The 19,872-nt window shown below is 44.3% G+C and overlaps 2 long non-coding RNA genes across 5 annotated transcripts in view; both read right to left on the bottom strand.

The window, feature by feature from the left end:
- Positions 1 to 702: 702 nt before the first annotated feature.
- LOC137222161 (uncharacterized) lies at positions 703 to 13,394 on the bottom strand. Of its 2 annotated transcripts, XR_010942362.1 has the most exons (5): positions 11,164 to 13,394; positions 7,052 to 11,061; positions 6,472 to 6,638; positions 4,669 to 4,822; positions 703 to 852 (listed from the first exon to the last, which is right to left on the bottom strand). It is a non-coding gene; the product is annotated as an uncharacterized lncRNA (long non-coding RNA). The 2 variants fall into 2 exon arrangements; XR_010942361.1 differs by having other exon boundaries at positions 7,052 to 13,394.
- A 1,105-nt stretch (positions 13,395 to 14,499) lies between these two features.
- The window catches only part of LOC137220900 (uncharacterized), a 52,057-nt gene continuing 46,684 nt past the window's right edge, over positions 14,500 to 19,872 (bottom strand). For 2 of the 3 annotated variants that reach the window (XR_010941839.1, XR_010941841.1), the window contains one exon: positions 14,500 to 16,851. This is a non-coding gene — a long non-coding RNA (uncharacterized lncRNA). The remainder of the gene's footprint in view (positions 16,852 to 19,872) is intronic. The other variant, XR_010941840.1, reaches the window with a different exon arrangement.

A 19,872-nucleotide genomic window follows, 5' to 3' on the forward strand; every position in this document is an offset into this window, starting at 1 on the left:
GGTGATCCCGATGTACAGCAGCCTTTGACAACAAATGGAATACAGCTGGCCCCCTGGTCGTCAAGCTTGGCCTCACGTTGGAATCTTTAAAAATACCTCCCTCTCTAGATTCTGATAGAATGGGTGCGGGGTGGAGCCTGGCACTGGGATTTTTAAGAATTCCTGGAGTGATTCTCATTTGTAGCCAACGTTGAAAACCACTGCCTTAGTCCCATGCCTGACACAGAGAAAGTCCTTAACACATGTTAAAAGAAACCCTACCAACACATCCACGTCATGCCTCAAACACTGTGCCTTTATTCAACAACTACACATAGTGAGCCTCTGTCTGGGGCCAGGCACTGGCAATAGAGCAGCCATCCAACCGAAACAGACAGAACTCTGCCCTCAGGGGGGTCACAATAATGCAGGGGCCAGTGTGTCATCTTGTACTGGGCCCCAAAGATTATGCAGTCCACCCAGGGAGTGGGGACTGCATTTCACACAGGGCCTTGTGGGTCACGGTAAGAACTTTTTCTCTTTGAGATGGGAAGTAGTCACACCTCCCACAATTATCTGCCTTGGTAAAGAAGAGATTTCAAGATGCAATTTCACCTTCAAAAAATGAGACCATCCAATAGCAAGATTTCCGTCGGGGGTGGGGGGGACCTGGTCGGGGGGAGACACATTGGTGCAGTGAGGCCTACTCTGACTTATCCTGTCCTGTGTGTCTGTCTGTTCCCCTTCGAGTAAGGCAGTCTGAGCAGGAGATGGATGACCATAGCCTGGAGCTTCCCCTGCCGCTGCTGTTCGCGGTCCTGCAGCCGGCAGCCTCCTTCCTCCCAGCAGACGCAACGGGTCAGATGTTTCCAGCTGTACAGGCAAATGGAAATACTTACTGGTAATCAGGAGTTGAGCTTTGCTCCTGCTCCCCTTGGCGGCTGAGCCTACTTCAGAGGCCAGGGGGTGAAGGGGAAACCCTTTTTTAATCCCTGCAGCTACTCAGCTAACCCCCAGCTGCTCGTTAGCATCCATGAGTGAGGCCAGGGAAGCCCCGTGAAATCTTGTTAAATCACTGAGAGCGAGCCAGGGAGGGAGGGTGGAGAGGCCTCTCCAGGTCTTCCAACTAAAATAACTGACTCAGTCACTCACTCTCCTCTCCCTGCATATCTTTATTCATAGTGCCTATCACAAGCTGACACTTTATGTTTGTTTACTTCTAGTAGTCGGCCTCGCCCCCTGGAATGTAAATTCTGTGTTCATCACCAAGGTGTCCGCAGCGCCAAGGGATATGACACCTAGAGGGAGGTTTGTTGAATGAATGAATGTCTCTTTTTCAGTTGACTCCAGTTAATACCAACGTTGCTGCTACTAAATGCTCCAGTGAGAAGAACGGGGCTGGGGGAGAACTAACTGACAACAGCAGTTCTGTGTAAGCAGGACAGGAGACTATCTTTCCCTCATAAAGAGAGAGGATTCGTTAGTTGAGTTTGCAGGGCTTTTTCCCTAGGAGGAGGAGGGGGAAGGGAAGGGATCAAATGGGATCACAAATGGGAATCCCAAGTACAGCCATCAGAAGTCCTGTTGGACCTGCAGGGTGTTTTTGTTTGGTTGGTTTTTGTTTTTCCTCCAAAAGCATGGTTCCACATTAAAAACCCAACCTCGGGCTTCCCTGGTGGCGCAGTGGTTGAGAGTACGCCTGCCGATGCAGGGGACGCGGGTTTGTGCCCCGGTCCGGGAAGATCCCACATGCCGCAGAGCAGCTGGGCCCGTGAGCCATGGCCGCTAAGCCTGCGTGTCCGGAGCCTGTGCTCCGCAACGGGAGAGGCCACAACCGTGAGAGGCCCGCGTACCGCAAAAAAAAACAACAAACCAGGCTCCCTGGAAAAGCCTGCTGGCAATGACGGAGCCCCATTCCTTCAGGGGACCAGCAACCTGCTGCTGTGGAGCCACTGCCCCTTTACCCAGGCAGGGCTCTCCAGGATGCCCCCTCTGAGCTGCCTACTCCTCACACTCCCTGCCTGGCTCCAGGGCCCTGTATCGCGGGCCTCTCCTGCTTCTGCCCTTCTGGCTTTGCTCCTGATCTGGGCCTGGGGGCTTCCTTGCCCACTCCCAGTGACTGAACCCAGATTGTGCTGGGCAGTGGACTTCACCTGGTGCTCTGCCCTCCCATGGCTGCCAGGCAGGGTGCAGCCTCCTAGACCTGCCTGCAGAGCTGCAGCCCTGAGCAGCCAAGGTCACCTGGGGGACGCCCAGCATCACTCTTTTGTAACCACAGGGCCAGCCAAGGGGGATTATTCTTTTTCCTTCCCTCATATGGGAATTTGGCCAGCAGGGTGATTCTATTCAGGTCACCTTCCCCAGCTCAGAAACCATCAGTCCCCTCCCCCTTTTTGCTTAGCCTGGTAGACATAAACCCCCAGCCTTCATGATCTCTGGCCCCCTCTCCCCTTTATCCCCCCACCTTAAGTATTTCTCAACCAATCTCATTCCTTTTCATTTCTTTCTGTGGCCTCAATCCTCCAGCCCTGCAAATCAACTCAACTCTCTCTGGCACACAGCCTGTTCCTTCTTGTTATTAACAAGGCTGAGAAGAATGGATTATAAATAAGACCTTGCTTTCAAAGTGCTTTCACACCACCAACTCACAGTCTCCCACGACCCATACAAGGTAGATACTGACAGGCAGAGTTCAACTGACTTGTCTACAATCAGCAGCTAGTTAGTGGTGGAGCCACGTCAGGAACTTATTTATGTCTTATCAGGAAATTATCATTTTAAAAAATAAGTGAGTGGAAGAGACAATCCAGATTTTAAAATATGACTTTAATATACTTCAAGGGCAAGATTTATTCCCCCTCCTTAGTACTGTAATTAAAGTAAATGGAATAAGATTTGGTATTATATTTGCCTTTCAAACAACCTTTCAGAGGCGCCTGCATTGCTCTGCAAAAGGAAAGCCATCTGCTCATTTATTCACTGCATTAAACACCTGCTCATTCACTCAGTCAACAATTTTGTGTTGCACTCTTACTGTGTGCCACGCCCTGGGCTTGACACGAAGCATGCAGTGGTGAGCAAACCAGCCCCACCCCTGTCCTCATGCACTTAGAGTCCAGTGGTGAAGTCAGGTGTTAAACCAAGATTCACACCAAGAGTGTATGATCAGATAGGACCACCATATGATCTAGCAATTCTACTCCTGGGTATATATTTGAAGAAAATGAAAACACTAATTCAAAAAGATATGTTCACCCCAATGTTCATAGCAGCACTATTTACAATAGCCAAGATATGGAGGCAACCTAAATGTCCATCAACAGATGAATGGATAAAGAAGATGTGATACATATATACAATGGAATATTACTCAGCCATAAAAAAGAATGAAATTTTGCCATTAGCAACAACACGGATGGACTTGGAGGGTTAAATGCTTAGTGAAGTAAGTCTAACAGAGAAAGACAAATACTGTATGTTATCACTTATATGTGGAATCTAAAAAATAAAACAAATGACTATAATAAAACAGAAACAGACATAGCTACAGAGAACAAACTAGTGGTTACCAGTGGGAAAGGGTGTGGGGAGAGGCAAGATAGTGGAAGGGGATTCAGAGGTACAACCTACTAGGTATAAAATAAATAAGATACAAGAATGTATTGTATAGCACAGGGAATATAACCAATATTTTACAATAATTTTAAATGGAGTATAATCTATAAAAATATTCAATCACTAAGTTATACACCTGAAACTAATATAATACTGTAAATAAACTATACTTCTCCAACACTATGTTAGTCTGAGCATCCATCTGTCTCACCTGGACTACTGTAGTCACCTCCTAACTGGTCTTCCAGCTCCACCCTTGCCCCCGTACAGTCTATGCTCCACACGGCAGTCAAGGTGCACGTGTTCAGTTTGTGCACATAGAGTCTGACCTAGGTTCAGATCCAGGCTCAACCCTGCGGCAAGCCACTTAAACTCTCAGCTTCCCCATCTCTCAACCAGGAGCGATAAAACCGATGTCACAGTATTGTCTGAGCATTCGGTGGATGGTGTGTGTATCACACTCAGCCTGACTCCTGGTTCATAACAAGTGCTCCATAAATGTGAGTTATTGTCACACTGATCCTGGATTCCCTCAAGGCCAGCTCTGCATGTTGAGCATCAGTTGATGGTGATGCTGGTCAGGAAACCAGGCAATGCCTAATTCATTATATGCCAGCCTCTCAGCTCTTCCCCAGCCTTTGGTGGCCACCAAACAACGATTCCAGCTCCATCACTTGGTGCCTGTTACTCATCAGGGATGCACACCGATACCATCACCTTGAAGCAGAATTTTGAAATGTGGCATGCGATGGGGTTTGGACAGCAGTTTTCTCCACTCAGAATGAAACCACTTCCTGAAACACCTATTCCCCAGACCCAGAGGGGAGCCCTGACTTTTGCAGGCTCCAACTCTGAGGCAAGATTTTGCTGTCACATCCTGAAAGCAGTCTTGGCCAAGAGCGGAGGTGGGTGTAGCTGGGGCAGAGCCATTGCTCATGATGTTTGTGTCCTACTGTGGAATTTCCAAACCATGAAAACAAAACTCATCCTTTTGAAGATAACGGACCCAAACATCACAGGCTGGGGAACACCTGCCCTGTGGTGAGGGATTCCAAGCCGGGCCCCTATATTTACCTTTTCCTATCTTTTCTCACTCCTTCCCCTTCCTGGGAGGCAGGGTTCAGGCTGCAGAGTCTGACGGACGTGAGTTCAAGTCCCAGCTCTGCCACTCGCTTGGCTGTGTGACCTGGGGCAGCTGTGAATACTCTTTGAACCCTGGTTTCTTCATCTATGAAATGGGAAATAATATAGGAGCTATGATCATTGCAAAAATAATAAACATCATATCTGAAAATGGAGAAGCAGCAGAGGACAGCAGTTAAGAGGATGGGCTCTGGAGTTTGAATCCCCCTCTTCCGCTCACTGGCTGACCCTTGAACAAGTTACTTAATCTCTCTGATTGTCTCACCTGTAAAATGGGAATAACAACTATTCTTCCCTCAATGACACACGGTGGGAACTAAAGGTGTTAACACAGGTAGAGCCTTGAACAGAGGCTGACACTTAGAAAGTGCCCACCCTCACGGGTTCGTGCCCCGGTCCAGGAAGATCCCACATGCCGCGGATTGGCTGGGCCCATGAGCCATGGCCGCTGAGCCTGCGCGTCCGGAGCCTGTGCTCCGCAACGGGAGAGGCCACAACAGTGAGAGGCACGCGTACCGCAAAAAAAAAAAGAAAGAAAGAAAGAAAGTGCCCACCCTTGCTGTTATTTCCACCCAATTCCTATAGCCCTCAGACGACTGACTGTGTGAGGAGCTTGGGTGGAAGCGAGGTCCCGAGATCAGGTGTAAACCCGTCACTCTCTCCATTACAAGGAGGATTCATTGCAATCTTCCTTGTTTCCCAGAATGCTTTGCCACTAGTCGTGAACTGACTCCTAAAAAAGAGGCAGCTGGGACCTAACCGGGACAAGCCTTCCCATGGACCTGTCAGGGAAGACACAGAGGCAGGCACAATCTTTAAAGGGACAGTGGACTAACACAGACACGTGGAAGATTGACATTTCTCCTGCAGTGGTGCCAGGATACGTGGTTTAGGGCCTCTCTGTGAGGTCCTGCTCTCTAGGACTACGTAGAGGCCGAGGTCCAGCAGGGCAGGAAGGGACGTCTCATCGGAGGGCATGGTGAAGGCCGTTCCTGGGTCACACATTGTGTAGTGACAATATTAGGGCTTGAACCCAGGGCTTCTGACTTAAATTGTGGTGTCCTTTCCACATCTGACCAGCATCCAGTTTGAGTGATATTTAGCCCCCATGTTAGAGAGCTCAAAAACCCATAAGACATTTTCAGTCTAGTAATCGGGTTCTAGACGTGGCTTTGCTGCAGTTTGAGTCTGAGCAAATCACTTTCCTCTCTGAGACTCAGTCTCTGCATCTGTAAATGCAGAGGATTACACTGGAGGAGTTTAAACTTTTTCTTTAAAAAAAAAAAAATTTAAGCAACCACACCCTTTCCCCAAGTGAAACCTTATGAGGATTCCCCATTCTATGCAACATCTATTCGAAAGCAAAGCTGCTCTACCCACCAGAGCTAAACACGCAGCCACCCCACGATACATCCATGAGTATACACTCGACAGAAATGCGTTCATTTGTCCACCACCAGACTTGTGCGTGGATGTTCATGGCAGCTATGTTCATAATACCAAAACCTGGAAACAACGCCAATGTTCATCAACAGTGGAAAAGATCAATAATCGCGGTGTAGTCATACAATTCCACACAGCAACAAAAAAGGACAGGCTACTGTTACCCACAAAAACGTGGATGAATCTCTCAGATATAATTTTGAGCAAAAGAAGCCAGACACAAAAGAGGATAAACCTTGTAATTCCATTTACATGAAGTCCAAAAACAGGCAAGATCAAGTAGGTGGTTACCTCTGGGGAGGATACTGACTGGGAGGGGACAGCACAGAGCCTGCCCAGGGGTGCAGAAAGTGTTCTTTATCTTGATCTGGGTAGTGGCTACACAGATGTATACATGTATAAAAACTCATCAAGCTTTATCTTTGAGATTCCTGTGCTTTATGTCATTTAAGTTGTACCTCAAAAGAAAAAAAGAAAAAAAGTGCAATTCCTATGGCTGAAGTAAACAAGAGGGTTTTGAAGATCCATTTGTTAAGCCTTCACCCCACAACCTCCATCCACCCACCCCTTGGGGGACTCTAAGGGACCACCGGACTAGACCATCTCTAAGGAAAGAGTAGATCCAATAGATTCAGTTTGGGAATTCAGCTTCAGTCGCTTTACCTCAACATCATCTTACAGGTGACAGCTGCTTCAAACACCCAACTCCCCATTCCATGGGTTTCTTGTCTTACCCTTGTTCTTGTCACCTTCTTCCCCACCCTGCAATGCCCAAAGCCCACGTGCTGCCCCCAGGACCAAAGCCCCCTATGTACCCTCCCTAAGTATCACCACCTCCTTCCAATTTCCCAAGAAGGCCATGCAAGCTTACCTCCTGGTGGTGAGCACAAGCTCCCAGGTCCATCCACCGAGGTTCAGTTCCTGGCTCCTCTACTTGTAGCTGGATGTGCTTTTTCTTTGTGCACTGAGGTTGTTAACTGTACAGACCTCATTAAATTGTTAGGAGAACGAATGAAGATAGTACATGGAGAGGACTTAGCACAGTGTCTAATCCATCCTGGGCGCTCAGTGTTAGTTACTGTTCTGATCACTGTTGTCTATTCTTCGGTTCTGTCATTGCTTGTTCATGACTAGAGAATATATAGTTTTAAAATATTAAAATAGTCTTGTGAAATATTTACCACATGCTTTGTTGGACTTCATCCTCACAGCCTAGACTCCTTTTGAGTAGACTGAGGTTAGGTTTCCAAAGTCACACAACTGATCAATCAGTGATGGAGTCAAGACTCAAACCCACTCCCTCCTGACCCCAAAGTCCATCACAGTCTGAGCTCTTGGCTACTTGCTTAGTGAACCATGTAACGGAGTTGACAGAGAAGGTACCCAATCCTAAAAGAGTGAATACATACTGGGCCCACTGGTGTGATAGAGTTTGGAATCAAACGAATCCAGGTTCTAATCCTGGGCTGTGTGGTTTACCAGCTGTATGAACTTGCTCTAATTGTTTTATTTCTCCCTGCCTCAATTAGCTCATTTGTAAACTGAGACACAGTAGTGGAATGCATTAAATGAGATTCCTAACTCTAGCCAAAAGGAAACAAAAGTTAACCCCGGGGATTTCCATCATCATGGGATACTGAGGAGGAGTGATTTGGGGAAGAGACCCTATATTTCATCCATGTTCACCCAGTTCAGAACAGAACCACTTATCTAGGGACAACCCCTCCTAAGACTAGGGAGTTTTTTAACGATCAAATGATTCTGAAGTACGAAATGTTAACTTTGTTTGTGGTTCTGGTCTTTTTTCCTCTGTTGTTAGTTTTAAAAAAGTTACTAAAAACTAACGTCCCCTCTCAGTCTATCTTCCTCTTCCTGTTTCCAAGACAGAGCGTATAATAGGCAGTTTTGGTTTTCAAATAGCCCATCTTTCTAATTCTCTGTTCCTGATTTATCAGCCATGATATTACTTTCATTCTACTCGAAAGGGACAGCTATGCCTTGAGAGGAATTAGGGTGACATCCTAGACCCCATGATTTTAGGACTTCAGGTTGCTGTGAGAAACAGGTGGCTGGAACAGTGACTCAGAGTCAGAAGGGAAGGATTTGGCAATAAACATGGGTTTAAAAGGTCTGACATTCATACACACTCACTTCATAACTTTTCATCACCCCCAAGAGGTAAGTGGGGTAGTCATGCTCTGTCACTCACTTCCACACAAATTACTGAGGCTGCAATTTCTTCTGTTGACAGCCCCCCTTCTTTCCCCTGTAGCATTTGCCTTTGATGGCCAATGGATCAAGATTGCAGCTCTCCAGGCCTGAAAGAACATCATCATGTGAAGTGGGCACATTCAAGCAGCTGGCGGGAGTCCAGTCTACCTGGAAGGGCATTTGGCCATCAGAATTGAGTCTTTAAAAGGCTGATACCCAATAACTCCAATTATACCCAATTTATTAAGGAGCCTCAGATTGCCAGGGTTTCAAACACAAACATCACCAATTGTGTGCTCTCAAACCCTGTTTAACAATGCTTAAAATCATCTTGGTCCAATTGTATTACAGGTTATTCAGTCCCATTTTATTTCTATAGAACTCTGTAGAATTGGATGTTTTTGCTGAGGGAGGATCAGAGAGAGTTATAATGATCAGATGTCAATGAGAAGTAAACCCCCCAAAGGATCTAGAAACCTGGGAAGAGAAAACAGAAAGGTTAGAAGGGGAGGCTAAGAAGCGATAAGAATTTCCAGAAGGAGTTCAATTAATGCTGTCATCCTGGGTGAGGAGCAGTCCTGGGCTGGCCCCCTTCTCAGGACAGCAGAAGGAACGCAGGCAATGGTTAGGAACACTCTCCCTGACCTGGGGTGTGATTCCCAGCTATGCCATTTGGACAAGTTACTTAATTTTCCTTGGCCTCAGTTTCCTCATCCATTATATGAGAGATGATAATAACATGTACAACATTTGGGATGCTATGGGGATTAAAAGAGGTACCACCACTGCAGTGCCTGGTACACTGAGGGATTTCAACAAACAAATGGTAGCCACTGTTATTATCTGCACCCTGAAATTTCTGAATACTTAATCGTGATTGTGAACACTTGAATGATTCTGTGTATTGCAGTTTACACAGAGAGAGTGCTTTATTGTTTAAAAGCACATCTTTGCAATACAAATTGAAACGCGTCACCATCTATCACCTATCAAATTGGCAAATAATACTGCCCGATGTTGGTGAGAATGTGGGGAAATAGGCCTTTGCTGTTGATGGGAAGAGCTTTTTGCCACTATGTATCAGGTCCCTTAAATGCGTCCATGCTGGAACCAAGCAGGATGAGGAGAGAAGTCATGTGGTAGCAAAGGGTTGGGCAGAGATGGGAGCAGGATGTCTGGTGGAGGCGAAATGTAGAATCTAGGACGGATCCATGGAATTCACAGACATTCACAGAATGTCCCAGACATTCCAGGGAAGAGATATAAAATGTGTGGTCAAGCAAATCAACTCTCACGAGATTGCTGTTTGGGTGTTAGAGAGAATACTAACCCTTTAAGACTGGAGACATACAAAGAATATATCTCCAGCTGCCAACGGCACATCCCCACCTGGAGGTGTCACAGGCATCTTCGCCTCAGCACACCCATGTTGGACCAACTGACTGCCCACACTCCCCACACTCCCCACCCAAAACTAGCATTCCAGTCTCTACAAACAATGTAAAAGATACCACAACTTACTGGTTGTTCAAGCCCCAACCCGAGAGGTCATCCTCGATTTCCGCTTTCCCTTCACCTAGTACCACCACCAGCACGACCCCAAATGCCTACGTCTAATCGCTCAACAGGTCCTGTTTCTTCTGCTTCCAAAATATATCCTGAATCCAGTGACTTCTCTCAGTCTCCATGGCTACTACTGTCTGATCTAGACCACCATTATTTCCCACCTGGACAAGGCTTGTTGATTATCTTACTTCTACTCTTAATCCCTCCAAGTCATTCTCCAGGTAACAGCCTGGATGCTCTTTTAAAAATATAAACCAGATTGAGTCACTGGATTGCCCAGATGAAAACTCATCAATTTCATGTTGTCAACCTCTTCATCTTTGTCTACCATCCATCTTCCCCTCACCCACCACCCTGCAGACACACACGCCTTCCCTCTGTACCTCGAACAGTGCACACTCATGGCCTTTGCCCCTTGCTCTTCCTTTGGCCCAGAAGGCTCCGTCGGTGGCTCTTCTCATCCTTCAGTCTCTCCTCAAAGAGGTCTTCCCTTGCTAGACCAGCCAAAAGAGCCCCTCTAGTCATTATCACAATACCTTTTTCAATTTCCTTCACAGGACTTATCTCCAGCTGAAATTCTTTTATTTGTTGACTTGTACATTATGTTCCCCACCACCTCATACCACTAGAATGTGAGCTCTGTGAGGGCAGAAGCCTGCTTACCTCGTTCATTGTTTATCCTCAGCAACCAGTGCATGGGAAGTGGTCAATAATTAGTGGGAAAACAAATCAGTGAATGAACATCAGGGTCACGCAAAGTTGTGGCACCTCCCACTCCAGGGTCCTCTGGTCATTATGACTTTGATGTTGGTGGTGGGAGAAAGGGGCAGAGTAGTGACAAAATAACAGGTCACCAGTTCTGATGGAAGGACAAGAATGAGTGCTTCTTGTTTAACCAAGGGGAAAACCAGAGGAGGGCTCAGGATTTGGCCCAGGTTACAGAGCAAGTTGACAGCAGGAGGAGAAGCTAAAGTTTCTGGATCCTTGGCAATTGTCCTGTTGATTGCTCCAGGTGTGTCTTGTCACTATGTCTACGGGGTAGTTCACAATGGTATACAATGGGTGAGAATTAACTCCATCTCAAAGGAAATTCTCTTGGGACATCTGGTCACAAGATATGTAGGAAGTTGATTAATGAATAAACATTCAAATGATGAAATGCTGAAACATCACTAGCTGGTACCTGGCACAACAGAGATCCCTTACCTTAGTATTCAAGGCACACCACTCTTCAGCTTCTTTCCAGATCTGGGGTCTCTTTTGACCTTGATTTCCCCATCAATGGGAAATACAATGAGAAGCAAATAATCAGCAAAGTCCCTTCCAGCCCTGATATTTTAGAATGCTTCCCTTGGACATGAGTTCCTTCCTCAAGCCAAACTGATTTACTTATTGTACTTCCTGTCCCCTACCTATACGTAAACTTAAAAATATTCACTTTTGTCTATACTGGCCCTCTATTAATAATGCTGCCATGTCCTCTCTGCTCTTTGAAATACTGTGTAGCCTTCAATGATCAACAGAATTTCTACTCCCACTCTTCTTTCTTATTTGTCCCAGCTGAAAATATTTGCCTTTTATAATCTCTTGGGCATTTATTGTCGAACCCAGGAGTTGGTAAACTATAGCCTGCAGGCCAAATCCAGGCCATGGGCCAAATCTGTTTGTTTTGTAAATAAAGTTTTATTGGAACACAGCCATCCAATTCATTTGTATATTGTCTGTGGCTGCTCTTGAGACACTACAAGACAGGGTTGAGTATTTGTAACAGAAACGGTATGGCTCACAAAGCCTAAATGTTTACTGTCTGGCTCTTTACAAAAAAAAAAAATGTTTGCCAACTCCTGGCTAATCCATGCTTCTCAGACTTGAGTACACAAAGATCCAGGCTGGGATCCACATATAAGATATCCAAGGTCACTGGTCAACCCAGGGTGTCTTCTTGGAGCATTAATTTTACTAGAAGACTGGGGAGAAAAAATGGTTAATAGAACGTAAATGTGGACATTAAAGCAAACATATTTATATTAAGAAGTGGATTCCAGCATTTGCATGAAATAGTATGTGAAAATCCCAAATGTGACCAAAATTCCAAGCTTGGGAAGGGCTGCTTCACATTGTTGCTGCTCCTCCACTGTTACAAACATTTTGGTATAAAATTTGGGGAGGTACCCATCCATGCCATTTAATTTGAGGTTAAAAGTATGTATCTTATATGGTTTTGTATCCTCACCACTTCTAACACAGTGCTTGACTATAACAACTCCAGAAAGTCTGAAGTCATTTATTTAGATAAATCCTAAAAGGTCCTCACCTGTCAGGATGGTTAATGGGGTCCTGCCTAATGGCAGAGGAATGGACCAGAGGACTTGACCAGCAGAGGTCTCCTTCGCTATGGGGGCAGGGCAAGGGGCTTATTAGTGCTTTGGCTGTCTCTATGGCAACAAAAAATCTAATAACATTCTGTTACCTTAACAATATTTGCAACAATACCATCACCAATCCAAACCACTAATTAGTTCCTTCCTGAGCTGAAGGCAGAACCTATCTTATGATGACCTAGTTGCTTTTTGTTTATATTTGCCTTTTCTTTTCCTATTTATTTATTTTGGAGGAGAAGGGAGAGGAGATACTAGAAAGTTTACTCCAGCCCTGGCTGCCAACACCACCACTGTTAGCGTTCCCCCCAACCATTCCCCTCACCCCAAAGAATCTCTCTCTGACTTCTAAGGGCAGAATAATCCCTATTACATAAAATGGTGACCACTCAGTTTGTTGTTGAATGTTGTTGCTTATCTTTGTTTTGTTTCTTAAAGGCAGATGTCCCTAGGAAAGGATAACACATAAAGTTACTAACCTTTTAGAATCGGGAGGTGTTTTGGGCACTGGGCGAGGGGGTAGAAAGGCAGCCAGGCTCCCAGTCAGGGTGGAAAGATCTGAGGTCAACCCCAATTCTGCCACTGACCTGCTGGGCCAACTACTTGCCATTTTTGCACCTTCAGTTTTCTTTCTTGTAATGTGAAAGTTGAGAGCTGGGTAATCCCAAGGAGCGTTTTCAGTTGTAAGATCCTACAGTTCAAGGCAGCATAATTAATAGAAAGATTAAGGTCATGACCACACAGATAGGCCTCGAAAACATAAAGCAAACTGGAAAAGGTTAGTGGCAGAATGACATGTACTGTATGATACCACTCTAACTTTTTAATTTAATTTTTGGAATAGGTAACATAGTACATCCACACTGTTCAAAAAAATCTTTAAGGAATTCATTTAAATATGTTCCTTCCCTCCTCTCACCCCTCTTTCCTCCCACATGCAAAATTGTTTCTAGTTTTTTGTATGTAAAGTTTCAGACTGTCTTTATGCACATACAAAAACCAGTGGATAAGCAGGCTCATTTTCCCCTTTGCTGCACAAAATGTAGCATACTATACACATTCTTCTGCACTTTTTTTGTCTTCACTTAATATGTATTGGAGAAATTTCCATATTAGCATAGAGAGTGTCTTCATTCTTTTTTAGAACTGCAGAGGATTCCATAAAGGGGATGCCCCACAATTTATTCAACCAGTCACCTATTGATAGATATGTGGATTTTTTCTAGTCTTTTTTATTACAAGCAATACTTCAATGAATAACCTTAAACACATGTGCTTTCGAACAAGCACAAATGTATCTAAAGGCAAATTCCCAGAAATGGAATTTCCTTTGTAATTTTCTGCATTTGCTTTTATGATAGAGATTGTCAAATTACCATTTATAGAGATTATACCAATTCACTCATGCACGATCAGTCTGAGTGCCCCTTTCCCCACAACCTCTTCTATGCACTGTTTTACCAAATCTTGAGTGCCTGTACTGACCAACTTGACAGGTTTAAAAAATATCTCAATGTGATTTAATTTGTATTGCTCTTTTTTTTTTGTATTGCTCTTTTGATGAATGAGACAGTGAATCTCTTCTTAATAGTCATTTGTATTTCTTTCTGTGTAAATAAATACTTTTAGCCCTTTTTCATATACGTAAAATTTTAAAACACACCATACTATATAATATTTATGGCCATGGACATACATAATGAAGGACTGAAGTGACATTCACTAAGGTCAGTTGACAGGTTGCCTCTAGATAGGAAGGCAGGGGGATGAGACAAGGGAGGGACACAAAGGGAACTCCACTAAGTGCGTGACATTTTTTTTCTTTTAAAAGAAGACATTAAGCAAGCATGGCAAAATCAAAATAGAAGAGGAAGAAAGGAAGGAAGGAAGGAAGGGAGATAAGGAGGGAGGGGAGAGGGAGGGAGGGAAGGAAGGAAGGAAGGAAGGAAGGAGAAAATAAAGTTTAAAATCAATGAACCTGAACTTGAATCTCAGCCCCACCACACATGCTCTGTGGTCTTTGACATTTCTCCTAATCTCTCTTTCCCAACTTCAATATCTGTAGGGTATAGATAATGCCTACCTTGCAGAGTTAGTGTAATGACTAAAGATAATCCATGTAAAACCATGATGGTTTTTGACATTTCTCCTAATCCCCCTCTTTCCCAACTTCAATATCTGTAGGATATAGATAATGCCTACCTTGCAGAGTTAGTGTAATGACTAAAGATAATCCATGTAAAACCATGATTAGCACATAACTGTGCCTCAACAGTCATATTATAATTCTTGATATTAATTTGGTTATTATGGCTCAAATATATAAAATACCTCAAGCCGAAGAAAGTTCTAGTAGCTTTTCTTGGCTCCACTATCTCTTTTTCCTTTGGGTTTCCCAAGGAGTATTCTTGAAGACACCACAGAAACGGTTTCAACCCCTCTAATGCCTTTTCCAAATGTCCTGCCCAGAGCTGCCTCTGTTGGAATGATTTGTGTGACTGGGTGAGAGAAGCCAGGGTGTGGTCAGGGAAGTTTCCTTCCTGGAAACTTCCTGGAAACAGGGTGAGGGGGGAGTTTCCTCTGTGTCACAACCTCTGTTCCCAAGAGCTGTGACCTCTGTTAACACTTGATGAGACTCTGGCTTCCCACTGTGCAGAATCTAGAAGGTCCAAGCCCAACACATAACTTCTCTGGGAACAAACTGTGAGCAAGAATCTCCCCACCATCCCTCTCCAGGACGACATGTGGGAGAATTACAACCACGCTTTACCTGAAATCTATAACCACCTGTGGCCTCAGAAGTGGCCATTTCCTCCCTCTGGCCTTAGTTTGCATTACATCAACAGGCAGCAAACTACCACCCACTCCCCAAGGCAGTGGTCCTTCAGCCTCTTATTGCCTCATTCCCCCAGAGAGAACCAGGAAATATATTCCTTTGCTATAAACTCCTTTTATCAGAACAGGGAAGATTACAGCAGTAAACTTTGTTTTTTGGGGGGGGAAATTATGCTCAGAGTCTGAGACTGTCTTGTCAATATTTAACACAGGTTCACTGCAGGAATTATAATAATTTCACAAGTTAATAGCATACAGGATAATATCTCTTAGTAAGCCAATAAAGAAATAACATACTCCAAACCAACAATAGATTAATTACACTATTGTTCCAGGCAAGAGGAGATGAAAGGAAGGAAGTCCCAATTTAACTGAGGTGTGCCTTTCTACATGAGTTGGTTCCTGGGAGAGTCAGCTTAACCAACTGAGAGCCTGACATCCAGCTACCAGCAAAACGCAAGTTCCCTGTTGCTGGAGCACGTTGCTGGGGAACCAAGACGCCGGTGTTGACGAGCAAGATGATCTCCTGAGAGAGGCGCTGCATCACTTTCCCCACTGCCCTTACCCTGTTACCCACACAGTAACTAATGCCCCAAGGTCTTCAGAGAGCTGCTTAGGTCAGCAAAGGGTCACCCTGCCCAGACCTAAACTCTCAGATTGTCCTCACAAACTCTGGGTATTTATAGTCTAAAGGTCCCCTGGCCATAGATGCTTCTTCATATTATTGCTAAGCCCCCAGCGGCGCCCCTGGGCAGCTGAGCTACTGAGGGCTTATCGGCAGCCACAGATGTCAAGAGATGTCATCCTGATGCAGCTTCTTCATATCAAAACAACTTTACTTATAAAGACAACTTCATTCTTATATCAAAACAAACTTCCCTCTTAAAAACAATTTCATTTTTGTCATAAGCAAGTGGATTTGATATCATATCAAACCACCGCACAACAACTTTGCACACTTCTTCTTTTTCTTTTATAAATTTATTTATTTATTTTTGGCTGTGTTGGGTCTTTGTTGCTCTGTGCAGGCTTTCTCTAGTTGCGGTGAGTGGGGGTTACTCTTCGTTGCGGTGCGCAGGCTTCTCATTTTCGTGGCTTCTGTTGCTGCAGAGCAGGGGCTCTAGGCACGCGGGCTTCAGTAGTTGTGGCACGTGGGCTCAGTAGTTGTGGTTTGCAGGCTCTAGAGCTCAGGCTCAGTAGTTGTGGCGCACGGGCTTAGATGCTCCGCAGCATGTGGGATCTTCCTGGGCCAGTGCTCGAACCCGTGTCCTTTGCATTGGCAGGCGGATTCTTAACCACTGTGCCACCAAGGAAGCCCCTGCACAGTCCTTCTTACACCTTTGGATTATTTCCTGAGTTGAATTGGTTTCTGTTCTTTTCCATTATTTTGATCCTAAAACAACAGAAAACTAGAAAGAAAAGAATAGAGGAAGGAGAGAGAAAGGAGGATGGCAAAGAGACAGAAAGAAAGAAAAAGACTCGAAACAGACAGCATCTTAGCAAAATAACTTACTGGACTCTGTGGAGAGGAAGATCCAGAAATGATGTAAAGGTCTGTGTCACACACCACCAGGTCCTTGATTAGTGGCTGAGCCCACTATAGGAGCCAATGACAGCATTCAGAGCCAATGCCATGAGCTGGGTGAGCCAAAGTCATGCCTGCTCTGATAACATCTGGAAGCTTCACCAAGCCAGCAAAGAAAACATCCTTCAATTATTGGTAACAATGAACCAATAACAACCCATCAATCAACAAATTAAAATCATGGGGCTTCCCTGGTGGCGCAGTGGTTGAGAGTCCACCTGCCAATGCAGGGGACATGGGTTCGTGCCCCAGTCTGGGAAGATCCCACATGCCACGGAGCGGCTGGGCCCATGGGCGTCCGGAGCCTGTGCTCCGCAACAGGAGAGGCCACAACAGTGAGAGGCCTGCATGCAGCAAAAAAAAAAAAAAAAAAAAAAAAAAAAAAAAAAAAATCATGGGGCAAGGTATTAACGGTTATTCATGGCAGGTGAAGATTACTTCCTCCTTGGTAGAACAGATCAGAATCAGAAAGGAAACTGTAAGGCACACAAAGTTTAACTTTCTGGCATTTGTTAAGTATTTCTTTCTTCTTTGAGCAACCTGGATTCCATGAAGCCAAGAACCTCTTTCTGTCGCATCCCTCACAGGCCTGCTAACACATTTATGGCCAATGCCTCATCTCTCTTCCCTTTATCCAAAATTCCCTTTCACTGGCCTCATTTCCCATAGCTCTTTGCTGAGAGAAAATTACCTGCTCTGAGAAGCCAATCCTTCCAAAGTGATACTGGATGCAGTGGTAGACAGAGTAATAACCCTCCAAAGATATTCATGACTTAACCCCAGAATCTTTCAATTTTTCCAGGGGATTTCATGAGTGGGATTAAGGTTAAGGACCTTGAGATGGGAGGAATAGCCTGGATTATCCAGGTGAACCTAATCTAATTACTTGGCTCCTTAAAGATGGAGAACCTTTCCGTGCTGGGTCAGAAAGATGAGAGGGAAGAAGAAGAGTTGCTGACTTTCAAGATGGAGGAAGTGGACACAAATCAAGGAATGTGAGTGGCTCTAGAAGCTGGGAATAGTCCTCAATGACAGCCAGCAAGGAAACAGCATCTCAGTCCTACAACCACAAGGAACTGAATTTTGCAAACAATCCAAATGTGCAAGGAAACAGATCCTTCCCCTAGAACCTCCAGTAATGAACACAGCTCTACTGACACCTTGATTTTACCCTGCTGAGACCCATGTCAAAAGTCTGACCTACAGAACTGTAAGGTAATAAATTGGTGTTGTTTAAATCACTGTATTTGTGGAAGTTGTTTTCTAGCAATAGAAAACTAATACAGATGTTAATATGAGACTCAGTCAGCAGGGCTTTCAGTTAGTTTGCTTTCTGAAGCAACTATTATGGTACCAGATAACAAAAAAAAAATCTCTCACATATTTTGGAACAGGCAGATTGTTTTACAATTCATGGCCAGATGTGTCATCCACTTTGTTCATTCACCTGTTCCATAAATATTTATGGAATGCCAACTAGGTACCAGGTACATATTTCCCTACACATATGGCTCCTTCTAGATCATGTTTACTACATAAGCGGATCCAGTCAGCAAGTCAATCAACAAATGTTCATTGAGCATCTACTGTGTATTAGGTACAAGGGCAACTCAATCAAGATGGTGGATGGACCTAGAGTCTGTCATACAGAGTGAAGTCAGAAAGAGAAAAACAAATACCATATGCTAACACATATATATGGAATCTAAGGGAAAAAGAAAAAAGGTCATGAAGAACCTAGGGGCAAGACAGGAATAAAGACACAGACCTACTAGAGAAGGGACTTGAGGATATGGGGAGGGGGAAGGGTAAGCTGTGACAAAGTGAGAGAGTGGCATGGACATATATACACTACCAAACGTAAAATAGATAGCTAGTGGGAAGCAGCCACATAGCACAGAGAGATCAGCTCGGTGCTTTGTGACCACCTAGAGGGGTGGGATAGGGAGGGTGGGAGGGAGGGAGATGCAAGAGGGAAGAGATATGGGGACATATGTATATGTATAACTGATTCACTTTGTTATAAAGCAGAAACTAACACACCATTGTAAAGCAATTATACTCCAATAAAGATGTTAAAAAAAAAAAAGATTCACTGAAAGGGTCTTTTAGCTGCCTGGGAAGGCTGGGAAGCCTGAGATTCCAAATTGTGCAGTGGAATATTGGAATAGACAGCCTCTGAGCCTGTCTACACAGAGCTAGGAGGTATTACTGTCACCCTTTTACATATGCAAAAACTGAGGCTCAGAGAGATTAACGGCCAAATCACACTGCCCGTACGTGATGGAGCTGGAATTTAAAAATTTTTTTTAATTATAGTAAAACACAAATAACATAAAATTTACTATCTTTTACCATTTTTAAGTATACAGTTCAGTAGTATTAAGTACATGCACATTACTGTGCAGCCAATCTCCAGAATTCTTTTCATCTTGCAAAACTGAAACTCCATGCCCATTAAACAACTCCCCATTCCCACTTCTTCCTAGCCCTTGGCAACCACCGTTCTACTTTCCGTCTCTCTGAATCTGACTATTTTAGGTACCTCATGTAAGTGGAACTTTAAAGTATTTGTTTTTTTGTATCTGGCTTATTGCACTTAGCATAATACCCACAAGGGTCATCCATACTGTATCATGTGTCAGAATTTCCTTCCTTAACATGTGCCAGAATTTCCTTCCTTTTTCAAGTCTGAACAATATTCCATTGTATTTATATACTACATTTTGTTTATCCACTCATCCATGAATGGGTTGCTTCCATTTCGTGGTTATTGTGAATAATGTTGCTATGAACATGGACATACAAATATCTCTTCGAGACCCCACTTTCACTTCTTTTGGATATATACCAATGGAGCTGGAATTTGAACATAGATCTCTCTGACTCTGCTGTTCATTCTCTCCCAGGGTGCCACACACCCGAGGGTGAAGTTATGGCTTTCTGTGCTGTAGCTAACCAGATACACGAAATTTTTTGCTCACGGTCCATTCTACATAGAGCTAGTTTTATTCTATGATTTTCCAGTGATTAAAATACAACCAGATATTCTGCACTAAGAACAAAACTCAAACTCCTTGACCCTATATGATCTGGCCCCTGCCTATATGTCTAACC

The sequence above is a fragment of the Pseudorca crassidens genome, chromosome 3 (genome assembly GCF_039906515.1).
Source record: "Pseudorca crassidens isolate mPseCra1 chromosome 3, mPseCra1.hap1, whole genome shotgun sequence".
Classification (NCBI taxonomy): domain Eukaryota; kingdom Metazoa; phylum Chordata; class Mammalia; order Artiodactyla; family Delphinidae; genus Pseudorca; species Pseudorca crassidens.